This window comes from Arachis ipaensis, chromosome B8 (assembly GCF_059453495.1).
Source record: "Arachis ipaensis isolate K30076 ecotype BB chromosome B8, ASM5945349v1, whole genome shotgun sequence".
Lineage (NCBI taxonomy): Eukaryota > Viridiplantae > Streptophyta > Magnoliopsida > Fabales > Fabaceae > Arachis > Arachis ipaensis.
In genome coordinates this window covers 83,182,173-83,201,213 of record NC_142443.1, presented here as the reverse complement: position 1 = coordinate 83,201,213, position 19,041 = coordinate 83,182,173, and positions in this window count along the sequence as shown.

The window sequence follows — 19,041 nt, the reverse complement described above, 5'->3', positions numbered from 1 at the left end:
AAATTTTTTTTTTCGAAAACAAAGGAGAAATTTTTGAAAATTTTTTTTGAAAATATCTTTTTTTTTTGAAAAATTTTTGAAAATAAAAAAAAAAGAAAATTACCTAATCTGAGCAACAAGATGAACCGTCAGTTGTCCAAACTCGAACAATCCCCGGCAACGGCGCCAAAAACTTGGTGCACGAAATTGTGATCTCAGGCAACGGCGCCAAAAACTCTGTACGCACGTCTTAATAAATCGTTTTTCATTCACAACTTCGATACAACTAACCAGCAAGTGCACTGGGTCGTCCAAGTAATAAAACCTTACGTGAGTAAGGGTCGATCCCACGGAGATTGTTGGTATGAAGCAAGCTATGGTCATCTTGTAAATCTCAGTCAGGCGGATAATAATTGATTATGGAGTTTTCGAAAATACTAATAAATAAATACAAAATAAAGATAGAAATACTTATGTATATCATTGGTGAGAATCTCAGATAAAGGTATAGGGATGCTTTCGTCCCTCTAAACTTTTGCTTTCCTGCTGTCTTCATCCAATCAGTCCTACTCCTTTCTATGGCTGGCTTTATGTAAGGACATCACCATTGTCAATGACTACTTTTCATCCTCTCTGGAAAATGGTCCTATGCGCTGTCACTGCATGGCTAATCATCTGGAGGCATCACCGTGGTCAATGGCTGCATCCTATCCTCTTGTGAAAATGGTCCAAATGCTCTGTCACAGCATGGCTAATCATCTGAGGTTTTCGATCATACTGGAATAGGATTCACCCTCCTTTTGCGTCTGTCGCTACGCCCAGCACTCGCGAGTTTGAAGTTCGTCACAGTCATTCAATCCCAGAATCCTATTCGGAATACCACAGACAAGGTTTAGACTTTCCGGATTCTCATGAATGCCGCCATCAATCTAGCTTATACCACGAAGATTCTGATTAAGAGATCTAAGAGATAATCATTCAATCGAAGGTAGAACGGAAGTGGTTGTCAGGCACGCGTTCATAGGGAATAATGATGATTGTCACGTTCATCACATTCATGTTGAAGTGCGAATGAATATCTTAGAAGCGGAATAAGTTGAATTGAATAGAGAAACAGTAGTACTTTGCATTAATTCATGAGGAACAGCAGAGCTCCACACCTTAATCTATTGGAGTGCAGAAACTCTACCGTTGAAAAATACATAAGTGAAAGGTTCAGGCATGGCCGAATGGCCAGCCCCTATGATCTAAGAACTAGACGTCCCAAGATATCTAATACAATAGTAAAAAGTCCTATTTATACTAAACTAGCTACTAGGGTTTACAGAAGTAAGTAATTGATGCATAAATCCACTTCCGGGGCCCACTTGGTGTGTGCTTGGGCTGAGCTTGAATGTTACACGTGCGGAGGCTCTTTCTGGAGTTGAATGCCAGGTTGTAACGTATTTCTGGCGTTCAACTCTGGTTCGTGACGTGTTTCTGGCGTTTAACTCCAGACAGCAGCGTAGAACTGGCGTTCAATGCCCTTTTACGTCATCTAAACTCGGCCAAAGTATGGACTATTATATATTGCTGGAAATCCCTGGATGTCTACTTTCCAACGCAATTGGAAGCGCGCCATTTTGAGTTCTGTAGCTCTAGAAAATCCACTTTGAGTGCAGGGAGGTCAGAATCCAACAGCATCAGTAGTCCTTCTTCAACATCTGAATCTGATTTTTGCTCAAGTCCCTCAATTTCAGCCAGAAAATACCTGAAATCACAGAAAAACACACAAACTCATAGTAAAGTCCAGAAATGTGAATTTAGCATAAAAAATAATAAAAATATCCCTAAAAGTAACTAGATTCTACTAAAAACATACTAAAAACAATGCCAAAAAGCGTATAAATTATCCGCTCATCACTGTCTTTATGCCTCAATACCGTGTCCTCGGCCAACCTCACAGAAGCAGCCAAGGCAAGGGAGCTAGCCTTCTCGCTCTTCAGCTCCTTCTCTAGCTTTGTCACTTTCACTTTGAGCCCCTCCTTCAAGCCCTTCATCCGATCGAACTCCTGTTTAGCCTCCTCTATGAAGGCTTTGGTGGCATGAAGAGGAATATTTTGGGCAGTTTGGTACAAGGCAGCCCCATGTGCGCCATCTTAATACTACTCCGAGTTATAAAATCCAAATAGCGAAGAAGTGATACATCATCCATAGGGAGGACACCGTAAGGACTGATCTGCTGATCTACGAACTCGACCACATCAAAATTAGGGGCATCAAGGTTGAAAGGCTCAATGGTTTTTTGCTTTTTATTGGGAGGAGCACCAGAAGTAGCAACAGAGGCTTGGGGAGGATCAATCAAATGAACCCGGGGATTCGGGATTACCTTCCTCGCCCCAGGTGAGCTCGAAACGGCCAGCTTCAACTGAGCCTGGGACGATCCCTCCCCGGCCGCCTTGGCCGAGACGTTTTTGGCGGCGGTAGCTTTTCTCGCCCTTTTGAAGGCCTTCATAGATTCATTATCCTTAATCCTATCTGCAAAGCAAAACACAAGCAGTAAGGAATCAATTAAAATATGAGAAAAGAGCTTGCAAACAGTATAGGAGCAAACAAAAGAGGAAAATAAAAAAATTAACTACCCAGCTCAGTTCGAAGGAGAGAGGGGTTGGTTAAAAACTTCTTTGTGTCGAGATGGGGAGGCTGACCCCAGGTCTCTTCCAGAACAGTCACGAAAGCTTGCTCAGCCTCATCCAATATTTCCCATGAATATCTAGATACCCTCACGTCCTTTTGCCATTCCAAGGGAAAGGCGGGCTCGTCATTTTCATCCAGAAAAAAAGGCCGAGCTCCTTCAACAGCTCAGACTTTAAAAAAGTAATTTTTAAAATCACGAAAAGATTCATCAAACATGGAGAAGACCTTCTTTCGCTGGGAAGCTCGGAAAGAAACCCAAGCTGCTTTTTTCTTTACTACCCTGATGACATGTCACCATGTCATGTTTTTCTATGCTTTTTCCTTTGTTTTCAATAGGTTTTATGCACTTTCTTGAGCCATAAGCAAGCCAATTGGGTAGATTTTCATGTTTCCTTTGATTTAATCAACCATGTATGAATTCATGCTATTTCATGAGGTTTTATGCTATAATTGTCACATATTATGAAAGAATGAATATCTCATGGTTTTGAGCATAGCTTTGATGTGTTTGGTTGATTAATGATAGGTGAATAAAGCTTGGAGAAAGGTTGAAGCAAGGAGGAATGGCTAGGAGGAAGAGAGGACAAAAATTTTGAGCAAAAGTTTGCCTCAAACTTTAGCTCAAACTTTTGGATTAATTGAAAATGAACCAGGGAGCAAAAAGCTGGAGCAAAAGTTTGCCTCAAACTTTTTGGCAAACTTTTGGCATCACAAATCAACACCCTGGAGAGCAAAAGTTTGCGCCAATGTTAGCCCCTAACTTTTTGGCTAACGTTGGCGCATGAACAACACACCCTGGAGAGCAAAAGTTTGCGCCAACGTTAGCCTCTAACTTTTTGGCTAACGTTGGCGCCATGAGTGTGCAAGGGGAGGCCAACGTTGGAGCAAAAGTTTGACCCCAAACTTTTGCCCCAACGTTGATATCAGCAAAAGAGGGTGGCTGATGTGAAAAGTTGGAGTAAAAGTTTGGGGCAAACTTTTACTCAAACTTTTACTCAAGCTTTCATGATTCCAAACCCGGTTCAATTCGGTTCTTCTTTAAACGCCAAGAGCAATCAACCAAGGCCTCTATCAACCCAATTCCATCAAGAGCAAGGGCCCAATTGTCATCACTCAAAGGCACAAGAGATAGATAAAATAGGAATTTCATTTAATTGTAATTTGTTTTTAATTTCATTTTCATTTTTATTTTCATTTTGTAAAGCCTATATAAGGCATCATTTTCATATTTGTTAAGGAGGCAAGCTCCACTAGGGAGCATTAGGAATACAGAACTCTCTCTTTAGTTTTTCTTTTTGTTTTGAATCTTGGGTTGAGAATTGAAGAAATTCTGTTTCAATCTCACCTTGAGAATTCTCTTTGTTTTCTTCTTCTGCAAACTTTCAAGTGAATTGTGATTTGAATCAAAGTTCGTGTCATCGCTTTCATCTTTAATTTTCCTGCATCTTGTCTGCTAGCGGATCAAGGAAGGAATTGAGATCTAGACTTGTTTTCTAGTCTCATTGATTTCCTGAGATCTTCAACCTCTCATTTAGATTTTGCAATTGAGCTGCATTTCATTTTCTGTTCGGTTCCTCAATTCAATTTACATTAAGCCTGCTGCAAATCTCATTTACTTTCCTGCACGTGTGTTCCTCTGCATTTTACATTTGAGCCACTGTGATCTGAATTTACTTTTCATGCAATTTTAATTTCCTTGCAATTGTTCTAAGCTTTGATTTACTGCTTTCATTTAATTTCCCTGCACCCAGTCCCCTTTACTTTCATGCAATTTATATTTCTTGCAATTTAAGTTTCAGCTATTTTACTTTCTTGCTCTTTAAGTTACTTGCAATTTTACTTTCTGCACTTTATAATTCCTGCAAGTTTACATTCTGTTGGCTTCAATTGTCACTCAAATCACTCAATGTTAGCTTGACTAAACTAATCACCCACTAAAGTTGCTTGATCCATCAATCCCTGTGGGATCAACCTCACTCCCGTGAGTTTTATTACTTGATGCGACCCGGTGCACTTGCCGGTTAGTTTTGGGTGTTTTGGAGAAATTCGTTTTTCCACAAAAATACACATAAAGTTTTTGGCGCCATTGCCGGGGATTGATTTAGATCAACAATGATTATGTGGGTGAGAAGTCTAGATCAAGCATTTTCTTTATTTTTGTTTTCTGTTTTAAATTGAAACCAAGGTGTTTGAGTTATTGCCTCACTAAGAAATTCTTTCTCTATGACATAAATTTCAAATTTCATTGATGTTTACAAAATACAAATGGAGTTCAACTCATCTTATGGTCAAACAAAATTTTATGGGATATCACCCACCATCACCAATCTCTAATGGTGGTTAGGAATATCACCAAGAAACTTCAAATTCTGGGCACTCCAATTCATGGAGCTATGCTTCAGCACCACAAGATGAGAAAGAAAATCATATGGGATATTTCCCTCCACCACAAAATGATGCAAGTCTTGATTCTAATGGTGGCTGGGAAGGGAATTCTAGTACTCCATATGATATTCATCCAAAGATATCATCACTTGACCATACTTCAACCGAAAGCCCCTTTCAAAACTCACCACCCACACAAACTTCCATGAACCACTCAAGGCTTTCAGAGCTTGAGTCCATGTTCAAAAAAAATGAGGAGGAGGCAATGAAATCCTGGAAAAGGGAAGAAGCTCTCTTAAAAAATATGAATGAAGATTTAGAGAAAATAAGGAGGAGCTTAGAACCACTGAGCAAGAAAAATGAAGGCCAATTGATGGATATGAAGGAGAAAGTGGAAGAGCAAGATAAGGAGGCCACTGCATCAAGTGAACTTTCAATGAAGAATGAGGTGGTTGAAAATGAAACTACACTTGAGGTGACAAAAGAACCTAAACACTGACAACCTCCACAAACCTCCCTGGACCAAAACGCCTCAACACTTGAATCCATGATTGAAAGGTATGAAGAGGAGATGAAGAAAGCTTGGGAAGATCAACAAACCTCCTCCATAAAAGAGCTATTAAAACAAATGTTGAGTGTAAAAGAGGAAGTGGAGGAGCAAGAAAGTGAAGAAGTCATTCCAAACTCAAGTGAGGCAGAGAAGTACATAAAGGAGGAGTTCATGAAACCACCAATACAAGAGACTCTTGATGAAAAGAAGACTCCAACAATCACACAACCACCAAGACTTGGATTCAAAGAAGTGAAGGCAATTAACAAAAGCACCAAGAAGAGGGTTGTGACCAAACTACCAAGGACAACATTCAAGAGGAGGTCAACCACAAGCAATCCAACCCCTGGACCAATAGCAAGCAAGCTCAATCAAGCCATGTACAAAAGAAAGCTTGCTGAGGAGAGACCAAGACAGGGGGTAATAACTGAATCTTCTCCTCTCTTGAAGTCATTTCTCTTAACAAATTGGAAGAAGAGGAAGAAAGTAAAGAACAGGTAGACAGTAGGTACATTTCTTTCCCTTGCTTTGTTTAAATTTCAATAAATTGGCATATGGTTACATTCTAAGTTTGGTGTTGCCCTGCAACAAACTGTTTTCTATCTTCATGGATGATTGCATCAATTTTACATGAAAGTGACACACCAAGATTCTAAGTTTGGTGTGCCACCTATTTTTCTATGCAAATCAATCCAGCAACATCACTTGTCTGCATAATCATATTGCCTTTTACAGTGTTATTTTTCTTCTTAGTTGGATAATTTTTGTTTTCTCTTTGTTTCATTTATTTACTTGTTTTTAATGCTTTCCTTCATTAACTGTTTTTGTTAATACATCTCCAAGACATCCTTATTCATAACAGACTCTTCATTTGGTGATTGTATTTAACATATAATAGTTTCTTTTGTTTAGTTTTAGTTCAAATAAATTGACATATGGTTGCATTCTAAGTTTGGTGTTGCTATGCAACAAAATTTAGTTCCAATTCTTACAAGATACTTGCATTAATTCCAAGTGAAAGTGTCACACTAAGTTTGGTGTGCCACTTATCTTTTATGCAATGTATTGTGCTCACCTTCTTAAGTTTGCAATCACAACATCTCTGTCTCTTGTACCTTGATTTTTATCTTTAATTTTGCTTGCTTAAAACACATGTGCTACTAACATTTCATTGTGTAAGACATTCATGATACATCTTAGCCCCATAGCCATTGTTCTAATTGTTGCTTGAGGATGAGCAAGTATTCTGAGTTTGGCAAGGGAAGGAGGAAGAATAGAGGAAAAAGGACAACAATAGTGAAGATGAACTGCAAGGTTGTAGAGTTCCTTTTCTCCTCATTTGTTTCAAGCACTATAAACTGCATGATTGTCTTTACCTTCTCTGTATGCATGTGTGTATGAATAAAGCATAACTTGAATCTTGATTTGCAACATGGTGCTGTGTCATTATGATTACCAACTTGAGTTTTGTGAATTCAAAAGCAACAAAGTATCATGATCATAAACAAACAAGGCATTAAAGAAGATTTTAGCATGTGCATAAAAGTATTGGAAAGCTAGTATGTTTGATTGTTGCTTAATTGCATTGGATTTTATTTAATTGAAGTTTTCATCTAGAACATTTTATGAAATCTTTTAAAATCATGAAAACCTTGAAGAAGCAAATGCAAAATAAAGCAAGAAAAGAAAAAGGGAAAGAATGAGAAAGCTGAAGGCTCTGAGTACCAATGGCAATTCATTTGTTAAGTACTTGTGGTGTTTATGTATCAAGCCAAATGCTTGAAAACAAAACACTTAGAAGTCAAAGTTAGGCTCAAAGTGCAAAAGCACTCCCTCAAAGCTCAAGGCTCTGAGCATCAATGATTAGAGAGTCAAGAAAAAAAAAGAAAAATGAGCTTAATGAAGTCCTCTAATCAAATGCTTGTGGTGCTTATGTATCAAGTGATAATACTTGAAAACAAAGCATTTAGAAGTCGTAGCTTTGTTATCAACTCATGGGGCAAAGCACCCAAAAGGAGAAGCTAATAAGAAAATCAAAAGCTTGTTTCAAGGAAGAAATATAAGAAAAAGATTTCATAAATTGAGCTAGATGGAAGCATCAATCATTTACATTTCTTTTGTGATTGTAGCATGCTTAGAAAATTAGCTTACCATGAACATTGAGTTGCTATTCTTCTTGCCTTGGATTGTCAATCTTTATTGCATGATTCTTTTCTTGCTTGGGGACAAGCAAGGTTTAAGTTTGGTGTTGTGATGACATGTCACCATGTCATGTTTTTCTATGCTTTTTCCTTTGTTTTCAATAGGTTTTATGCACTTTCTTGAGCCATAAGCAAGCCAATTGGGTAGATTTTCATGTTTCCTTTGATTTAATCAACCATGTATGAATTCATGCTATTTCATGAGGTTTTATGCTATAATTGTCACATATTATGAAAGAATGAATATCTCATGGTTTTGAGCATAGCTTTGATGTGTTTGGTTGATTAATGATAGGTGAATAAAGCTTGGAGAAAGGTTGAAGCAAGGAGGAATGGCTAGGAGGAAGAGAGGACAAAAATTTTGAGCAAAAGTTTGCCTCAAACTTTAGCTCAAACTTTTGGATTAATTGAAAATGAACCAGGGAGCAAAAAGCTGGAGCAAAAGTTTGCCTCAAACTTTTTGGCAAACTTTTGGCATCACAAATCAACACCCTGGAGAGCAAAAGTTTGCGCCAATGTTAGCCCCTAACTTTTTGGCTAACGTTGGCGCATGAACAACACACCCTGGAGAGCAAAAGTTTGCGCCAACGTTAGCCTCTAACTTTTTGGCTAACGTTGGCGCCATGAGTGTGCAAGGGGAGGCCAACGTTGGAGCAAAAGTTTGACCCCAAACTTTTGTCCCAACGTTGATATCAGCAAAAGAGGGTGGCTGATGTGAAAAGTTGGAGTAAAAGTTTGGGGCAAACTGTTACTCAAACTTTTACTCAAGCTTTCATGATTCCAAACCCGGTTCAATTCGGTTCTTCTTTAAACTCCAAGAGCAATCAACCAAGGCCTCTATCAACCCAATTCCATCAAGAGCAAGGGCCCAATTGTCATCACTCAAAGGCACAAGAGATAGATAAAATAGGAATTTCATTTAATTGTAATTTGTTTTTAATTTCATTTTCATTTTTATTTTCATTTTGTAAAGCCTATATAAGGCATCATTTTCATATTTGTTAAGGAGGCGAGCTCCACTAAGGAGCATTAGGAATACAGAACTCTCTCTTTAGTTTTTCTTTTTGTTTTGAATCTTGGGTTGAGAATTGAAGAAATTCTGTTTCAATCTCACCTTGAGAATTCTCTTTGTTTTCTTCTTCTGCAAACTTTCAAGTGAATTGTGATTTGAATCAAAGTTCGTTTCATCGCTTTCATCTTTAATTTTCCTGCATCTTGTCTGCTAGCGGATCAAGGAAGGAGTTGAGATCTAGACTTGTTTTCTAGTCTCATTGATTTCCTGAGATCTTCAACCTCTCATTTAGATTTTGCAATTGAGCTGCATTTCATTTTCTGTTCGGTTCCTCAATTCAATTTACATTAAGCCTGCTGCAAATCTCATTTACTTTCCTGCACGTGTGTTCCTCTGCATTTTACATTTGAGCCACTGTGATCTGAATTTACTTTTCATGCAATTTTAATTTCCTTGCAATTGTTCTAAGCTTTGATTTACTGCTTTCATTTAATTTCCCTGCACCCAGTCCCCTTTACTTTCATGCAATTTATATTTCTTGCAATTTAAGTTTCAGCTATTTTACTTTCTTGCTCTTTAAGTTACTTGCAATTTTACTTTCTGCACTTTATAATTCCTGCAAGTTTACATTCTGTTGGCTTCAATTGTCACTCAAATCACTCAATGTTAGCTTGACTAAACTAATCACCCACTAAAGTTGCTTGATCCATCAATCCCTGTGGGATCAACCTCACTCCCGTGAGTTTTATTACTTGATGCGACCCGGTGCACTTGCCGGTTAGTTTTGGGTGTTTTGGAGAAATTCGTTTTTCCACAAAAATACACATAAAGTTTTTGGCGCCATTGCCGGGGATTGATTTAGATCAACAATGATTATGTGGGTGAGAAGTCTAGATCAAGCATTTTCTTTATTTTTGTTTTCTGTTTTAAATTGAAACCAAGGTGTTTGAGTTATTGCCTCACTAAGAAATTCTTTCTCTATGACATAAATTTCAAATTTCATTGATGTTTACAAAATACAAATGGAGTTCAACTCATCTTATGGTCAAACAAAATTTTATGGGATATCACCCACCATCACCAATCTCTAATGGTGGTTGGGAATATCACCAAGAAACTTCAAATTCTGGGTACTCCAATTCATGGAGCTATGCTTCAGCACCACAAGATGAGAAAGAAAATCATATGGGATATTTCCCTCCACCACAAAATGATGCAAGTCTTGATTCTAATGGTGGCTGGGAAGGGAATTCTAGTACTCCATATGATATTCATCCAAAGATATCATCACTTGACCATACTTCAACCGAAAGCCCCTTTCAAAACTCACCACCCACACAAACTTCCATGAACCACTCAAGGCTTTCAGAGCTTGAGTCCATGTTCAAAAAAAATGAGGAGGAGGAAATGAAATCCTGGAAAAGGGAAGAAGCTCTCTTAAAAATTATGAATGAAGATTTAGAGAAAATAAGGAGGAGCTTAGAACCACTGAGCAAGAAAAATGAAGGCCAATTGATGGATATGAAGGAGAAAGTGGAAGAGCAAGATAAGGAGGCCACTGCATCAAGTGAACTTTCAATGAAGAATGAGGTGGTTGAAAATGAAACTACACTTGAGGTGACAAAAGAACCTAAACACTGACAACCTCCACAAACCTCCCTGGACCAAAACGCCTCAACACTTGAATCCATGATTGAAAGGTATGAAGAGGAGATGAAGAAAGCTTGGGAAGATCAACAAACCTCCTCCATAAAAGAGCTATTAAAACAAATGTTGAGTGTAAAAGAGGAAGTGGAGGAGCAAGAAAGTGAAGAAGTCATTCCAAACTCAAGTGAGGCAGAGAAGTACATAAAGGAGGAGTTCATGAAACCACCAATACAAGAGACTCTTGATGAAAAGAAGACTCCAACAATCACACAACCACCAAGACTTGGATTCAAAGAAGTGAAGGCAATTAACAAAAGCACCAAGAAGAGGGTTGTGACCAAACTACCAAGGACAACATTCAAGAGGAGGTCAACCACAAGCAATCCAACCCCTGGACCAATAGCAAGCAAGCTCAATCAAGCCATGTACAAAAGAAAGCTTGCTGAGGAGAGACCAAGACAGGGGGTAATAGCTGAATCTTCTCCTCTCTTGAAGTCATTTCTCTTAACAAATTGGAAGAAGAGGAAGAAAGTAAAGAACAGGTAGACAGTAGGTACATTTCTTTCCCTTGCTTTGTTTAAATTTCAATAAATTGGCATATGGTTACATTCTAAGTTTGGTGTTGCCCTGCAACAAACTGTTTTCCATCTTCATGGATGATTGCATCAATTTTACATGAAAGTGACACACCAAGATTCTAAGTTTGGTGTGCCACCTATTTTTCTATGCAAATCAATCCAGCAACATCACTTGTCTGCATAATCATATTGCCTTTTACAGTGTTATTTTTCTTCTTAGTTGGATAATTTTTGTTTTCTCTTTGTTTCATTTATTTACTTGTTTTTAATGCTTTCCTTCATTAACTGTTTTTGTTAATACATCTCCAAGACATCCTTATTCATAACAGACTCTTCATTTGGTGATTGTATTTAACATATAATAGTTTCTTTTGTTTAGTTTTAGTTCAAATAAATTGACATATGGTTGCATTCTAAGTTTGGTGTTGCTATGCAACAAAATTTAGTTCCAATTCTTACAAGATACTTGCATTAATTCCAAGTGAAAGTGTCACGCTAAGTTTGGTGTGCCACTTATCTTTTATGCAATGTATTGTGCTCACCTTCTTAAGTTTGCAATCACAATATCTCTGTCTCTTGTACCTTGATTTTTATCTTTAATTTTGCTTGCTTAAAACACATGTGCTACTAACATTTCATTGTGTAAGACATTCATGATACATCTTAGCCCCATAGCCATTGTTCTAATTGTTGCTTGAGGATGAGCAAGTATTCTGAGTTTGGCAAGGGAAGGAGGAAGAATAGAGGAAAAAGGACAACAATAGTGAAGATGAACTGCAAGGTTGTAGAGTTCCTTTTCTCCTCATTTGTTTCAAGCACTATAAACTGCATGATTGTCTTTACCTTCTCTGTATGCATGTGTGTATGAATAAAGCATAACTTGAATCTTGATTTGCAACATGGTGCTGTGTCATTATGATTACCAACTTGAGTTTTGTGAATTCAAAAGCAACAAAGTATCATGATCATAAACAAACAAGGCATTAAAGAAGATTTTAGCATGTGCATAAAAGTATTGGAAAGCTAGTATGTTTGATTGTTGCTTAATTGCATTGGATTTTATTTAATTGAAGTTTTCATCTAGAACATTTTATGAAATCTTTTAAAATCATGAAAACCTTGAAGAAGCAAATGCAAAATAAAGCAAGAAAAGAAAAAGGGAAAGAATGAGAAAGCTGAAGGCTCTGAGTACCAATGGCAATTCATTTGTTAAGTACTTGTGGTGTTTATGTATCAAGCCAAATGCTTGAAAATAAAACACTTAGAAGTCAAAGTTAGGCTCAAAGTGCAAAAGCACTCCCTCAAAGCTCAAGGCTCTGAGCATCAATGATTAGAGAGTCAAGAAAAGAAAAGAAAAATGAGCTTAATGAAGTCCTCTAATCAAATGCTTGTGGTGCTTATGTATCAAGTGGTAATACTTGAAAACAAAGCATTTAGAAGTCGTAGCTTTGTTATCAACTCATGGGGCAAAGCACCCAAAAGGAGAAGCTAATAAGAAAATCAAAAGCTTGTTTCAAGGAAGAAATATAAGAAAAAGATTTCATAAATTGAGCTAGATGGAAGCATCAATCATTTACATTTCTTTTGTGATTGTAGCATGCTTAGAAAATTAGCTTACCATGAACATTGAGTTGCTATTCTTCTTGCCTTGGATTGTCAATCTTTATTGCATGATTCTTTTCTTGCTTGGGGACAAGCAAGGTTTAAGTTTGGTGTTGTGATGACATGTCACCATGTCATGTTTTTCTATGCTTTTTCCTTTGTTTTCAATAGGTTTTATGCACTTTCTTGAGCCATAAGCAAGCCAATTGGGTAGATTTTCATGTTTCCTTTGATTTAATCAACCATGTATGAATTCATGCTATTTCATGAGGTTTTATGCTATAATTGTCACATATTATGAAAGAATGAATATCTCATGGTTTTGAGCATAGCTTTGATGTGTTTGGTTGATTAATGATAGGTGAATAAAGCTTGGAGAAAGGTTGAAGCAAGGAGGAATGGCTAGGAGGAAGAGAGGACAAAAAGTTTGAGCAAAAGTTTGCCTCAAACTTTAGCTCAAACTTTTGGATTAATTGAAAATGAACCAGGGAGCAAAAAGCTGGACCAAAAGTTTGCCTCAAACTTTTGTGCAAACTTTTGGGCAAAAAGCTGGAGCAAAAGTTTGCCTCAAACTTTTGTGCAAACTTTTGGGCAAAAAGCTGGAGCAAAAGTTTGCCTCAAACTTTTTGGCAAACTTTTGGCATCACAAATCAACACCCTGGAGAGCAAAAGTTTGCGCCAACGTTAGCCCCTAACTTTTTGGCTAACATTGGCGCATGAACAACACACCCTGGAGAGCAAAAGTTTGCGCCAACGTTAGCCTCTAACTTTTTGGCTAACGTTGGTGCCATGAGTATGCAAGGGGAGGCCAACGTTGGAGCAAAAGTTTGACCCCAAACTTTTGCCCCAACGTTGATATCAGCAAAAGAGGGTGGCTGATGTGAAAAGTTGGAGTAAAAGTTTGCCCCAAATTTTTACTCAAACTTTTACTCAAGCTTTCATGATTCCAAACCCGGTTCAATTCAGTTCTTCTCCAAACTCTAAGAGCAATCAACCAAAGCCTCTATCAACCCAATTCCATCAAGAGCAAGGGCCCAATTGTCATCACTCAAAGGCACAAGAGATAGATAAAATAGGAATTTCATTTAATTGTAATTTGTTTTTAATTTCATTTTCATTTTTATTTTCATTTTGTAAAGCCTATATATGGCATCATTTTCATATTTGTTAAGGAGGCGAGCTCCACTAAGGAGCATTAGGAATACAGAACTCTCTCTTTAGTTTTTCTTTTTGTTTTGAATCTTGGGTTGAGAATTGAAGAAATTCTGTTTCAATCTCACCTTGAGAATTCTCTTTGTTTTCTTCTTCTGCAAACTTTCAAGTGAATTGTGATTTGAATCAAAGTTCGTTTCATCGCTTTCATCTTTAATTTTCCTGCATCTTGTCTGCTAGCGGATCAAGGAAGGAATTGAGATCTAGACTTGTTTTCTAGTCTCATTGATTTCCTGAGATCTTCAACCTCTCATTTAGATTTTACAATTGAGCTGCATTTCATTTTCTGTCCGGTTCCTCAATTCAATTTACATTAAGCCTGCTGCAAATCTCATTTACTTTCCTGCACGTGTGTTCCTCTGCATTTTACATTTGAGCCACTGTGATCTGAATTTACTTTTCATGCAATTTTAATTTCCTTGCAATTGTTCTAAGCTTTGATTTACTGCTTTCATTTAATTTCCCTGCACCCAGTCCCCTTTACTTTCATGCAATTTATATTTCTTGCAATTTAAGTTTCAGCTATTTTACTTTCTTGCTCTTTAAGTTACTTGCAATTTTACTTTCTGCACTTTATAATTCCTGCAAGTTTACATTCTGTTGGCTTCAATTGTCACTCAAATCACTCAATGTTAGCTTGACTAAACTAATCACCCACTAAAGTTGCTTGATCCATCAATCCCTGTGGGATCGACCTCACTCTCGTGAGTTTTATTACTTGATGCGACCCGGTGCACTTGCCGGTTAGTTTTGGGTGTTTTGGAGAAATTTGTTTTTCCACAAAAATACACATCATACCCCAGGCTTCGTCGAAACAAAGAGATAGAAGAAAAGAGATTGCGAGGCAGGAATACCGAATCCATGACACAACAATCGAAAGATTTTTATGAAACCCCAGGAATTGGGGTGAGGTTGGGAAGGAGCAATATTACAGGACCATAACAGGTTGGTCTCAAAATCAGTAAAAGGAAAGGTAATACTCATCGGGCCAAAAAAGAAATCGTAAGCATAGAAAAAAAGGCGATCTCCAGCAACCCAAGTAGAGAAACAAACTCTCTCTTCAGAAATGGGAGGTACAAGTTCGTAATTCTTTTCCTCACCAGCACTACTACAAACCCTATGAAATTGCCTAAGATGCTGACAAAATTCAGAATCAACCAAGGAAACATACAAAAGAACCATTGAATCCACCCAATCAGCCATGCCCTCAGGGACCTGGGAAGATGTCTCAACAATGTTCTTGCGAGAAGACATGAAGTCAACTAGTCCTACAGCAAGAAGAGAAGAAAACAGATTACTAACCCTAAAAAACATCTCGGATAAAAACAAAACATCTCAGAACAGCTCGGACAAGCGCGATTCAGAGCAATACAAACAAAAGAAAAACCCCGGGACTCACACTAGAGATCCAGAGGCGTCCTTTTGGGGGCAAGTTAGGGAGCGAGGACTCAAGGAAACACTACAAGTTTACATCTTTACACGACCTGATAGGAAGATAACACTCCGAGAAGAAAAGTCGCGAGTTACAAATCCAAAATCATCAAAATAATTACCTCCCAAAATTCACAGTCTCAGACAGAACTAACAAGCAACAAAAGCATCAAGAGGAAGTCAAGAAAACGCACTCCGAACAAAAGGTGAAAATTAAATTATGGGTATCGTTATCTCCTACAAAGGTACAGCAACAAGGAATGCAACTAAAACAGAGCAGAAGTCAAGGGGAAATCTTTTGAAATTGTGAGCAAGATACAGTTTCGCTAAGAAGGACATAAATGAATGGGCGTGCCACTTGAGCAGTATGGCGTGGAACGCTAGTACAAAATTCCAGAGAAGAGGTTGAAGGCTAAAAAGGCTGGGCGTGCCACTTGAGATCGAAGGCGTGGCACGCCAAGCTTCTACTCTTACTTGGGCGTGCCACTTGAGCATCTAGGCGTGGCACACCAAGGTACAAAGAAGGCCAAAGCAAAGGCTGGGTGTGCCACTTGGTGTTGAAGGCGTGGCACATCAGCTCAAGATTCCCACCTGGGCGTGCCACTTGAATACTGGGTGTGGGACGCCAGCTACTAGAACCAAGGCAAATGATGGGCGTGGCATGCCAATCACCGGGCGTGGCACGCTGGTTATATTTTCCAGAAAGGGAGAAAGAAGGCCAACTATATGGGTGTGCCACATGGCATCGAAGATGTGGCACGCCAATCTTAAAAATCACTTGGGCGTGCTACTTGAGTCCCACGCGTGGCACGCCATCATCTCCAATCAACCAAGAGAAGACCTGGGAGTGCCACTTGAGTTCTGGGCGTGGCACGCCAAGCAAAGGAGACAAGCACATGATGGGCATGGCATGCCAGACACTGGGCGTGCCACGATAGTTCAACTTTCCAAAGATGAAGTCTAAGCACACAAAATGGGCATGGCACGCCAAACCCAGGGCGTGCCACGCCAGTTCAACTTTCCAGAAGCTAAGAAGAGGAGGAAGAAGGCCTGGGCGTTCCACTTGGGCTCGAAGGCGTGGCACACCAGGCTATCCAACGCTTTAAAAAGGCCTGGGCGTGCCACTTGGGCTCGAAAGCGTGGCACGCCAGGCTATCCAAGGCTTTAAAGAACCCTGGGCGTGCCACTTGGGCTCGAAGGCGTGGCACGCCAGGTTGGTCAATGAAGGGAGACGTGCCACTTGAGGATTGGGCATGGCACGCCAAGTCAGATTCAGAGCAGGCATGGCACGCCACTGAAGCACCAACCACACATCAGTTGTGAGATCACGTTTATTGAGTTTCTTTTCCCTCCAAAATGTAATTTTTTTTCACTTTTGTATTTTCATTATTTGCTAGTGCTAGGAGTAGTATAAATACCCCTTGAAAGTACTGAAAAAGGGGTTAAGCAGTTGAGCTATTAATTGAAGCATAGTTAGATTCACTTTTTCCATCTCTTACTTTTTCTTGAGCTATGAGTAGCTAAATTCCCTCTCATTGAGAGAGGGAGCTCTATTGTACTTGATGGATTAATGATAGTGAATTTCTTCTTCTCTTCATCTTCTCTTTGATTTGCTAGAAGGAATTTCGTTTTTCAAGCTAGTGTTCAATCACCTTTGAAAAGGGGTTCAATGCAAAATGGGTTTCATGGGAACCTTGGAAAAGGAAACATGAAACCATGCTAGAAATCCCTTCTCACACTTGAGTAGGATCTGGGTTTTGGTGTTTGGATATAGTGACATAAAATCCTCCCTCTACTTGGACCTATGATGATGTGTAGTATAATCAGGGACCAAGCATATCTCTCTTCATGAGCAATTAGACCAAGGAATTGGGTATTGATCAAGATCTGAGAGATTGAGTCACCAAGGGATTGGGGCTCAATCAATCATGATTGTTACATTAGGATTTTTGTCAGCAAAGAATTTTATAAAAACAGTCGCATTGTAGGTATAGTTTCTAAACCAACAGAAATCCCTTCGTACAAATGTTTTGGTTGTCACAAGTAACAAACCCCTTAAAAATTGATAACCGAAGTATTTAAACCTCGAGTCATCTTCTCAAGGAACTGCAGGGAAGTATGTTCTTATTACTGGTTATGGAGATTGTAAATCGAGGTTTTGAAAATGACGAACAAGTAATTTAAATCGCAATTAAAATAAGTAAAAGACTGTAAAGTAAATAAATAACTGTAAAATAAACTTTTGGCAAGGTATGAGAAATTAGAAGTCATATCCTAGTTATCCTTATCAATGATGATGAAGATTGAATCTTAATTCCACTCAGTTAGTCTTTACTTAAAGTAAAGAAAGGTCAAGTGACTAATTAGTTTGATCTTCAAATCCTAGTTAATCCCTAAGGAAAGAATGGGATTATTGAAGTTCAATTCAATTAGCAAAGATAACAATTATCAATCATGTTTGAGTTTGATAACTCCTGAGTTACTAATTTCTTAACCAAGACCAAAGGGAGAAAAATAAATTTACTGGAATAAAAATGTCTTCAGATTGGAAGCAACAGTAATAAAAGAAAGCAATAATAAACTGAAATACCTCAAATAACATTAATTCAAAGAATAATATGTAACATAGAAGAATTCATAAATTAAATTGAGAAGATAAATAAAAAGGAAATATTGAACCTGATAAAAAGAGATAATCCTGAAAGTAAAAGAAATCCTAATTCTAAATCCTAAAAGGGAGAGGAGAGAACCTCTCCCTCAAAACTACATCTAAATCATGAAAAGTAACTAATTGGAGACTCTTTTTTGAATGGATGCAATCCCTCACTTCATAACCTCTAATCTGTGCCTTCTGGACTTGGATTTGGGCCAAAAAGGGCTTCAGAAATCGCTGGGAGCATTTTCTGTAATTTCTGGTGCGTGGCCTCCGTCACGCATCCGCGTGGGTCACACGATCGCATCAATTGGAGTTTTCCTTGCCACGCGGTCGCTTCAGTCATGCGTCCGCGTCATATGCGTTTCGCTTAAGGCGCGCGATCGCATCAATCTCGCGATCGCGTCACTACCATTTCGTGCTGGCATGCGGCCGTGTCGTCTATGCGATCGCGTCACTGCCAGTTTCTTCAAAAACTCCATTTTGTGCTTTCCTTCCATTTTTGTATGTTTCCTTTCCATCCTTTAAGTCATTCCTGCCTTAGAAGATCTGAAACTACTCAACACACGAATCACGGCATCGAATGGAAATAAAGGGTAATTAAAATAATTACTTTTAAAGCATAGAAAACATGTTTTTTACATTCATCACATAATAAGGAAGGGAAAGTAAAACCATGCAATTTATATGAATAAGTGAGTGAAGGATTGAATAAATCACTTAAATTAGGCTCAAAATATATCATAAAATATGGGTTTATCAACCTCCCCACACTTAAACAATAGCATGTCCTCATGCTAAATCCAAGATAAAGAGTAAGGTAATGTTGAAGTGGTGGAATCTCATGCAATGCAATCTATTCTATATGCAACTACCTAAATGAATCATGCAATTCTAATTTTTTTTCACTTGTATATAAAACTTACATGTAGTTAAATTAATTCACATTCTCAAGGAACCATATATACATAGCCAAACCTTAGATAATGGTAAAGCACTTTTACAATGGAGATGGGAAAGAAAAAAATATTTTACAAACTTGCAAGACAATTAGCAATTTAAGCAAAGATATATGTTGATGAGCTATTGAACCCTCACTGGATTTTGTGTTTACT